The following is an 11,191-nucleotide window of genomic DNA, read 5'->3' as shown; positions in this document are numbered from 1 at the left end:
CCAATGGGGAGACAAGATACTTTCAAAAGCTGGGAGGAGGGAGAAAAACAAAGGGTCTGTGTCTGAAGGTATGCTGCTTTTGCTAGGGATAGAACAGGAATGGAGTCTTAGAACTTTTAGTAAGTAATCTAGCTAGGTATGTGTTAGATTATGATTTCTTTAAATAGCTGAGAAAAGAACTGTGCTGAATAGAATGACTATTTCTGTCTGTGTGTCTTTTTTGTAACTTAAGGTTTTGCCTAGAGGGATTCTCTATGTTTTAAATCTAATTACCCTGTAAGGTATCTACCATCCTGATTTTACAGAGGTGATTCCTTTACTTCTATTTCTATTAAAAGTCTTCTTGTAAGAAAACTGAATGCTTTTTCATTGTTCTCAGATCCAAGGGTTTGGGTCTGTGGTCAACTATGTAAATTGGTGAGGATTTTTATCAAACCTTTCCCAAGAAGTGGGGTGCAAGGGTTGGGAGGATTTTGGGGGGGGAAAGACGTGTCCAAACTACGTTTCCCAGTAAACCCAGTTAGAGTTTGGTGGTGGCAGTGGATATTCCAAGGACAAAGGATAAAATTAATTTGTACCTTGAGGGAAGTTTTAATCTAAGCTGGTAAAAGTAAGCTTAGGAGGTTTTCATGCAGGTCCCCACATCTGTACCCTAGAGTTCAGGGTGGGGGAGGAACCTTGACACAGCATGAAAAAGTTTGGGAACCACTAATCTAATTAGATAGACCTAGGAATAGGAAAAGTATAGAAACTGCTCCGTTTTCTTCTTACTGTCTTCTAGTTTTCTTTTTCTACTTTCCACATTGCTCTTGCATGCAAAGTCTAACTTATCTGAAGATAAGACTAAATCAGGAATTCTGTTTGACGTGTAACAACATTGCAGCCTAGAAACGTTTTAATTCTGCATTTGGAGATCTCACCTAGAAATCATCTTGTAATTCAAACAATGGATCTGAGAAGAAATGTGTAATGATGTATAAGTCTACATAATTAAAAGCAACAAAACAAACGCCTGCCAGGCAGCTTGCTTTTATCCATGAAAAAAGAATAATTGATCCTTGCAAATACTAAGTTTCATTATTTTATGTTGAAAGAAATAGGTAGCCCAACATGGTTGTTTTCTTCCAACCCTGTGAGTAGCTTTTGTATGCAAACTTGTATTTCTTTTAAGCTACCTCTAGTATGAACAGTGTCTTCCATTAAGGCAAACAAGATACATGTTGCATAAAAGTATTGACTAGAACTGGATGGATTTATATTCACTAGGAATTTAGCCCTGTTTGTGAATTGTTTATAAACAAGTACTGATTTCTATGTATTACATATGTATTGAAAGTAGATATTCACCAAATAATTTGGACAAACTCTTTTCAGTGTTTGAAACCCTTCCCTTTGACTACTTGCTATTTATAATTGGTCCCAAGTTACATGACAATATATATATGCTTCCTGATTGGATGCTGGAAACTTTTTAAACAGGAGACTAACAAATGATAAATAGCAAACACCGATTCAATGAATAACAAATAATGCACTTCAGGTCTGAATTGTTTGATGAATAATCTCCCAGCCAAGGAATCATGAATCAGTCAGGATTCATGAACATTTTCAGGAGCTAATGGCAGTTGTCACAAACAACGAATAACAGGGCCCCAAGAATAGCAGCAGAGTAAAGCTGGCTCATTTATTTACAAGTGTATTCAAGCACATGTTTCCTTCATCCTGAGTATTCTGAAGCGATCAGTTTTTCTTTGTGGCTATTCCTGCTTGACCAGCTGCATTACTCTGAATAGTGGGAATCTGGCATCCTGCATCATGAACCACTGAAGATTTTTTAAAATTATTGGGAACAAAAATATGAAGGCAGGTATGAAAGTGTGATGCTTTTTGTTTCCTCTTCATTGCACCTTTAAATTCCTAAACACACGCACTGTGGGTGGAGTTTGGCAGCCAGCTTGTTCTCCAAGCTCAGTGCGCTGTCGAAGGAGACACAGGGTGTGCACTCACATGGAGACCTTACTTCAGTTCTTCCCAGATTTTTTGTTCGCTTAACCTAAAATAGAAGGTCATTCAGACTGAACGTTTCTGTTTGCTTATTGTGTGTCAATGAACACATCAAGGGCATCTTTTAGCTCTTTAATAATAAAACTTGCAAGTTTCAGCCATAGACCTCAAAGCACTTTACAGAGGAGGTCAGTGTTATCCTCCCTATGCTACATGGGGGGGAACTGAAACACTACATGAAGTTGTAACCCAGGCCTGCTCGGTGTGGCACTCGGTCCCCTTCTAGTGGTGGTTAGGCCAGGCAGAAATTGACTGGTCTGCTACAGCTTTGGCTAAGAAAGAGGTGTCTTAACTCATGCGGTAAAGGTTCATGCACTAAGCTCAAGAGACCCCAGCTGCCACTGACCAGAGGCAGTCAGTGTTACAAAGTGACTTGGCCAAGGTTACTCAGCAGGCCAGTAGCAGAGCTAGGAATAGGGCTCAACTCCCCTCAAGTGCCCTATCTTCCTGGCCATGGCCTTTGAATCTTTTTATACCTCACAGTTGTCTTTGCTTTTGTAAATACTCTGCACTTAGGGCTCAATACTATCTCCCTGTCATTGCCATTCCCCCACAGGCATGCCAATCCCAAAATGCAGAGAAATAGGAACATTTATTTGCTTGGGAAGGGGCTATGTTATAGTGAGACCATACTGAAGGATTCATGCAGACTGCCAAACACTGCATTGCAATGGTGTCCTCCTTGGAGAGGAGCTAAGAGACAAGGCTAGAGAGGCTTAGAAGTATATGCAATGACACCAAAAACCGTATGGATCTACCAGCCAAAAACCCTGTGTGAGAGGGGACAATGACCACAGCTGTGAAGTAGTTCCAGTCCTGCAAAGACTTGCATTTGCATGATTTTATGCATGTGAGCTATCCCACTGACTTCAATAGAACTGCTCATGTGTACAGTTAAACGTGTAAATCTTTGCTGGATCAGATCTTGGATAGTACAATCTGCAGGGCACAGTCTGTATTTTCCTCTGGTTTTGAAAGTATCTGGGCACATTTCGGGTTCTGCTCTAACATTAATAGTAATTAAGGGTGCTCAGTACTAGAGCTGGCCAAACAATTTTCAACAAATCATTTTTCCAACAAAAAATGTTTCATGGGGATGTATCAGTTTAGAAAATTTCATCAGGAACATTTCACAGGATCAGAATGGAATTTAGAGCAAGACCTGCCCCAGTAGAGCCAATAGCCCAGGCCACTCACCTGAGAAGCGGTAGACCAAATGGCTGCTCCGCTTGATTTAGCCCTGGGACTTGAACCTGGTCTCCCACTTCCAAGATGTATACCCTAACCATTGAGCCATTGGCCATTCTACCGGTGGGTAGGTCTTGCTCTCTGTTTTTCCCACCACAAAAATTCTCATATTCATTCCACATCAGAACAAAAATGAATTTTGAAACCTCAAAATTATCTGCAAAATGGAATGATTATTTTCTGGCCAGCCCTACACTTCTCAGGAGGTTCTCACATGGGCGGCAGGTATGGCAGGCAGGGGGAGGCAATGCCTCTCCAAACAGCCTAGCGTTGCCCCGCTCACCAGGCCCCCCTTCTGCCTGCTGCTCCATTCTGTGGCAGAGAGGCTGGGGGGGCGGTCTGCGAGACCACGCCACCACCCATCCTCCCAGAGCTGAGACCACGCTGGGGCTGGAGGTGCTTCGGCAGCACTGCCTGCCCAGCACTTGGTCGCGTGGGGTGGGGAGGGTGTGCTTCGGGCTCTCGAGGGGGCGCAGAAGAGGCGAGACCTCAGGCAGAGGGGGAGGGGCTGGGAGCTAGCCTCCCCCAAGGGCACCTTCACCGCCGCCCATGGGTTCTCAGCGGATCTGGTTCAAAATTAAGCTGAGCAGGACCAATTGAAAATGGAGTCTGACCCTCTGGATTTGTCCCATTATTGTTAAGTGACTGAAGCTCAGAGGAATAGTTCCTTTTATGATTTTTTAAACTTTTCATTTTAATCTTGAACCTATATATAGTAAATTATATTTTCCAGTAAAACATTTAAAGAGAACATTTCTTTATAAATATGAGTTTTGCATTCAGACTAGTGCTATGACAACATTTTATTAAATCAACCAGTCTCTACCATTTGCATGTTTATAATATTGCTGATAGACATCTCCCAAGGCTTTATCCCACTGAGCATCATTACATCTCTGACGATCCATCTATTCTTAATTCCGCTAGCACTCCAACTGCTGGAAATGATACTGCTCTGATTAGGCCTATTTACATGTTAGACATTTTCAGCAGAACAAAAAAGGATAATTTCTCGGAAATCTATGATTAAAGCAGTTTTCCTTTTCTTAGATGTTGACATTACTTCTGATATAATGCCTCCTATAATACTACAGAATTCCCAGTAGAATGAGATCTAGAGAAAATAGTTATTTTATCCAGAGTTTACCGTGGAAAATTACAAATACATAGAAAACCTGATTTGGTGCTTTTTAAAGACAAAACTTTATAAACATTACTACATTCTTATTGAAAACAGTTGCATGAGATTTTTTCAAATCTAAATTGTATTGCATCTAGTTAACTACGTTCATATAAGCACCATCTCTAGACTTCTGAAATATTGTTGTAATAAAGCAAGCATATAGTATTTCATTGCTATCATGTCAGCCTTGAATTGAGTGCCGCTATTTATGCTGCATTACTATTTGTGGGGCTGCTTCCGTAGCCTTACCTAGGCAAAAAGTGCCATTGATTTGGGCATTGATACAAAAAGGATCTATTTTGTACTGTGCAATTATAATTAGATGATGTCCAAAGTTAAGATCCTTGATTTTATTTTGCTGTGAGAATTAGCTTGTTGTGATGTCTGGCACAAAAATTTGCTTTTCACCTGAGTCAAGTATTTGCTGTGCTTCGAGAAGTTTTGGAGTCCCTGGTATAACTCCACTGATATCTGTGACACAACTAACGCAAGTATGGAGTATCCCAGTAAGTATGAGCTTGAGGATCCGGCTCGGTTTCCATAAACATACTGCAAACCAATTCGTTCTATTTTATTTTTCATTTCAAGTCTCATAAATGCAGTTTTACCATGTTTATAAACTTGCCGACCTCTCAATTTGTACCCTAATTATGTTTTGTTATTGTTATTAGTTTATTCCTGCTATGGATATTTTCATCCAGTTTGAAGTTGACGCTAATGTTCCCTGACATACAGTCTGACATATATTAAGAAAGCAGAAAACTAAGTGACAGAACTAATTAAAAATCCATCTGTTCAGCTGATTTAGAGGTGTGCCAAAGAGTTCAAATGAAATTTGGTCCTCAGCAAATCACATCCACCTGTATTGCTGGTTCAGCAGTTACAGCCTTCGGTTCTGTTAATTGCTTCAAAAATACCCCTACTAATAAATTCAGGGACTGCGCTGTATGTGGTGGGTATGCTAACCACAGCTATTACTCTTTGAATGGAATTACTCCATGTAAATATGTCCAGTATAGTAACATAAGTGTGAACTTACAGAAACCTGCCATATATCACATCCATGCATTGTATTAGTTGTAATGACTATGTTCTACAAGACAAACAACAACCATGGCTTGTATCATCTCTAAAGGTATCGTAGTTCCCTTTTCATGGCAAATATTTCCTGTTAATGTTGACAGGCAGACTCATCCCTAGCGCAAACTGATCAAAGTCAAGGGAGTTGTCCCAGGAATAAATTTGACCGATGTGATTATACCATATTTAACATGTCTTAATAACAGGGTGCAGCCTGTTATTGTTTTGCATGCAAAAAACACAATCAGAAAGCATTTATTGGGCAGGCACAATTTTTACAAAGGAAAATTAAAAGGAAGCATGTTTCAGTCTGCTGAATTTGGGTCTATCACAGGACAGTGGTAAAGACTCACAATATGAGTCACTTTCTCCTAAGACTAAACAAGGAACTTTATTAGAATACAAACAATAGTGTTATCCTGAAAGCTACTCTGACTCTTCCTCTTGCTCTGCTTATCTTTAAGGATTCTGCCTAGAATCTTCCTGCTACAGATTCAAAGAAACACTATAGATATGGGATGATCTAGGTATACTTAATCCTGCCTCAGCGGGGGGGGGGGGGGAGGGACGAGATGACCTCTTGAGGTCACAGGGCACATCACTGGACTGGTGCCTCCTCCTGGTCACTCTGGGGATTAGCTTGAGGCTGACACCTCCTGCCCATGGCTTGCACACCGTGAGTGCATCTGCCTTCAGCCACTCTCAGAGCCTCAGGAACCATGGCACCCTCCTCATGACTCAGTCCTCCACCTGTGTCACCATCTGTGTTCCCCCCCTTCTGGGGGTTAGTATCTCAATCTGGCCACCACCCCAGTGGCAAGTGGAGGAATGACCCAGGCTTTCCCAGGGACCCCGTGGACAGCAGCCACATGCTGCATCCCCTCCAACTGCCCAGTACATTTCCCTGGGTCACTTCTCTGCAGCCCCAGCATCTTCTTCACTCTTACCTCAAGGCCTCAGCACATCAGTACTAGTAGCCAGCCAGGAGCTCCTTCTCACCTCCCCAGTCCCTGACAATAACTGTTCTGTCCACAGTGTTATCAGCCTACTAGAGACATAGTCCTGACTCCTGGAGCTTCAGGAGCAACTGACCACTTCTGTCCCGGCAGCTTCTTTTATGTGAGCCCACTGGGCCCTGATTGGTTGCTTCCTGCAGCCCTTTCCTGATTGGGTGTACTCACACCCAGGATTAACCCCTTTTACACCTGTGTGGGATAGGCATCCTATCACAGTCCCTTCCAGCCCTTCATTTCTGTGATTCTATATCTACCCCCACCAGGTCTGTCTCATACAAATGGTACGTTGACTAGTAAATATAATAGCCCTGATGGTATAGATTCATCCAGATGTTGGGACAAGGGGGATATACTTCTGATGCCTAACAGATTCCCTGTTTGAGAAGAGAAGTGAGCCAGTGCGCTTAAGGGCAAAATTCTTCAGTGGAAAAAATGGTACCCAATATACGCCACAATGACAAATAAGAAAATGTGTCCCTAGCCATATAAATCCTATACAGTGTCCTATACAGACATGGGATTGTGTAAACATTGAAAACTGAATCAGAAAACTTTTAAGGAGGAAAAAAAACAATACAAAAATCCCCCAAACAAAACCAAAACGCATGCCAGATGTCACTGGAAGTTCTAATTTATTTAATGCTGCTTATTACACAATCAAGGGACATATGGAATAACAAGAAATTGTCTGTCCCCAGATGTATATAAGACAGGTGAGCTAGAAATGCTGTATTGACCTGACTTGATGGAATCTGATCATCAGTTTAGTTATCTTTCTTTGTCCAGTGGAAGTAATCACTCATCAGCCGATTAGTGACAGTGACACATTGTGAAGCAAGGAGAGCCACACAACATAGATGTACACCTCTGGAGGAAACCCAAACTCAAATCATCAGCTAGGGACATCGTTTTACTGACTGGCAGAGGACTGATTAATATCAGAAGTGAAAGGTGGATAAGGAACTGGTTAAAGGAAGACTACAATGGGTTGTACTGAAAGAAGAACGGTCAGGCAAGAGGGAGGTTACTGGTAGAGACCCATCTAGTCCCTTATCCCACGATTATGTCATTCTGGATATCATGTAAATGCACTCTACAAGCACAGATTTGAGGCAACTGCTTCCTATAGGGAAGAGGACAGATAACATTTGCCCTTTACCTGTCTTAAGGGGTTGCCCCAGAGTAGCCCTTCTAGTGGAAGTTGCCTTCATCAGCACATCTCGGAGCACCCTAGTCAGCTCCTTCCTAGCCACTGTCACCAACTTCTGGAGCTGTGAGAACATTATGCAGCTGTGGTGCTCTCTATAGGGGGATTTTCTGCCATTGAAGGTCCTGCACCCCGGGCTACCTCACCGGAAGCTGGCATAGCCCAAGGCAGAATCTGACCCATGCTGTAGATTTTTTTTTAAAAAAAAGAAGATGGTGTAGAGAGGAAAAAATAGCATTTTGAGACCATCTGGCCAGATCCACAGCTGGTGGAAATGGCCATAGCTCCATTAACTTCAATTGAGCTCCAGTTATTTACACAAGCTGAGGATCTGGCCCCTAGAGTTTAAATGTAGTCCATTTAAGGCAATGTGGACTGTTGGACAGACTTTCTCAATGTTCTGCAAAATGCAAAAGAAATCCCTTGTCTGAGCCTGACCAAATTGGGCATGTGATCTGCCCTACTAACAAGACAGAAATCCAGCTCTCCAGGCAGTGTTGCAATTCTTTTCATTCTTGGTATGACCCTTAACAAATGTGCACAAACATAGTTCATGACTATTTTAGAGCTTGGTACTCTGGATTGTCACCTGGAAGGCAATGTGGTTAAATGAGGAGAAGGGCAGAGCTCCTACATTTTGGTTCCACCCCTGGCACTGACTTGCTGTGCAAACTCGGGCAAAACACTCAGTGAAATTTTCAAACTTGGGTGCCTAGGGTAACCACCTAAATAAGTAGCCCGATTGTCAGAGCTGATGAGCATCTGCAAGTCAAGGGGACATGCAGAACTGGGCTCACAGCAACACTGTTAATTTATCTTACAGGGATGTTATAAGGGTTAAATAATTTGTGGGTCAGATCATCAGCTGGTGTTTGTAAAGTTCTTTGAGATCTTCAATAAAAGGCACTATGGAAGTGTAATGAATCACTCTCTTAGCTCAGAAACATGCACCAGGGTTGCATTTTAATAATATTTAAGGTTATATTTACATTACATAGTGTGTAGAAATGGATCCTGGATGTCCTTATTATTACGTTAGATCAAATTTAACATTTTTTCTTTGAAGTAACAATGGATCATTTTAGTGAGATACTGTACTTCTCAGTAGTATATTCAGTTAGGAACATCAGAATTGATGGCCATACATTGTGATTTATAGAAGTGAATTCTCTGCAGCATTCAGACTCTGTCAGGGGCCTGATCATTGGATTGCTCACGCTCCTTTTTCTGCAATGCGGCCTTTGCATTGAAGTGGAAGTGTGAGGTACTAAACCTTTTTGAAAAACAAGATCTTTAAAAATAATCCACTTACTATGATTGACTCCATTAGCATAGTCAAAAGCCTGAGATACTTGCTCTTCAGAGAGAGGGTGAAAGCAGGTTTTTTGTAACCAGTGCAGTCTTTCCCTTCCCCAGTTTTGGTGTAAAATGGCGGAACTCCTAACCGCATCCCATGTTATTTGTGCTCCTATACTTGCCCTTCACTATTCTTTATGTTTATTTTCCCAAGTGGAAATCCTTATTCTGTCAAAATAGCCATCAGCAATGGTTTCCAACCAGTAGTGGGTTCATGTAGCGAAATTCCATATTCCTCTTCAAACACCCTGCACGCACATATTGCTCCTGCTATAGCTGTTTGCTGATTATGACATACTTGAAATTAAAGTGATAGTTTTCTGCTTTGAAGAGAAGATGAATGTATTTTCCCACTTTACTAATTATAATAGACATAAAGACAAAGCCTGGCAAGAGGTAACCTAGCAGGCAAGTACAGATGAATAAGAATTAGACTCCACATGTTTTAGAAATTCAGGTTTTTATTAGATTTTTTTTTAAGATTTTAGTGCTGTGTTTAAATGCAGCTAATATACATGGGCTTTTCTGTTCCCACTAACCAATTCCTGCTTACAGCACAGAGATCCACACCAACTCCCAGCAAATCCAAAGATCTCCATTGTCCTCAAAGAGAGTTGGTTTGAGCCCTTGAAGAGGGATTTTAAAAAAAATTATTATTGTCTGCCTTTTTTTTTTTTTTAGAAATACCAAAAATGGTGGCGGGGATTTTATTGTAAAGGTTTAATCAGGGACTAAGACTCTCTCACTCAATCATACTTACTTCATGATCTTGTGATCAGATCCACACTGGCAGATGTTTTTATTAAAAAATGAACACAGCACACATTAAATGGATGAGAAACTGGCTAACTGATAGGTCTCAAAATGTAACTAAATGGGGAATCATCATTGAGCGGGTGTGTTTTCAGTGGGGTCCCAGAAGTATCAGTTCTGAATCCTGCAGTATTTAAACATTATCAGTAACCTGGAAGAAAACATAAAATAATCACTGACAAAGTTTGCTGATAACAAATTGGATAAGGTATCATTTGGGGGGGAAGTGGGAGGATACTGATGTATGTTGGAATATTTATCAGTTCGTTATTGATTTGAACTGTTTACAGTTAAACAGAATTTTTCTAAATTTCATATGGGTGTATTAAATGTAGTCATTAGTTTTAGGAGTTTGTTTAAAAACATATTGGCGGAGTGCCCCAGTCAATAACTATATACCATTTTCAATTAACTCATGAAGGGAAAAAAATCTATGGAACATATAGTTGGATATCTATTTTATTAGTCAATGTCATGACTGGTTATGCAACTAACCAAATCAGATTTTAAAACAGTGTAACCCAGACTCAAAGATGCAATTGGTATTCAGAAGGAGTACTCCAGTATTAACTTCTGATGAATGTGCCAAATGCATTAAACAATGTGAATACCAGGGTTCATTTTCTAGATAGACCATGAACTAGCAAGATCTAGGAGTATACACATTTATGTTTACAGTGCATTGTGGAATGTCTCCTTCATAAAACAGTATTGATGTTGTGTTACTGAGAGCAATTAAATGGTTTGTTTGTTATGCACTGCCACACCTCTGCCAGTGATAGGAATGTAAAGATTTGCTCATTCTGAGCTTATGCTCAATACATGATTAAATTAGCCATGCAACACACAGTAAGGGAATCTCAATTTAAAAAGTGGATTCAGTTGCAAAGTGATGTTTTGATTTTATTTTCCCCCTTTGGAACAGGATATTATATTTCTCTGATGGTTTTCATGGAGATTACTCCTCTTTTGTTAAAAAACCCTCAATTTCTCTTTCCCCATTCAGGACCACACTAGTTTTTTCAAAGATATTTCTTACAGTTTATTCCCACCAATGAAAGTGTGGCCTGCCAGTTTCACATCAAGCTTATCAAAGTTGGCACAAATCATTCCTGTCCATCACAGCTGCAATAAACCCTGAGTCATCTCCTGAAGTCTAGAGAGAACACTTTAATCATTTTACTGACTTTTGCTGGTATTTTTGCATTGTACAACTCTTAAAAA

The sequence above is a fragment of the Lepidochelys olivacea genome (genome assembly GCF_965140295.1).
Source record: "Lepidochelys olivacea isolate rLepOli2 genome assembly, chromosome: 2".
Lineage (NCBI taxonomy): Eukaryota > Metazoa > Chordata > Testudines > Cheloniidae > Lepidochelys > Lepidochelys olivacea.
Note: the sequence above shows the minus strand (reverse complement) of the source record.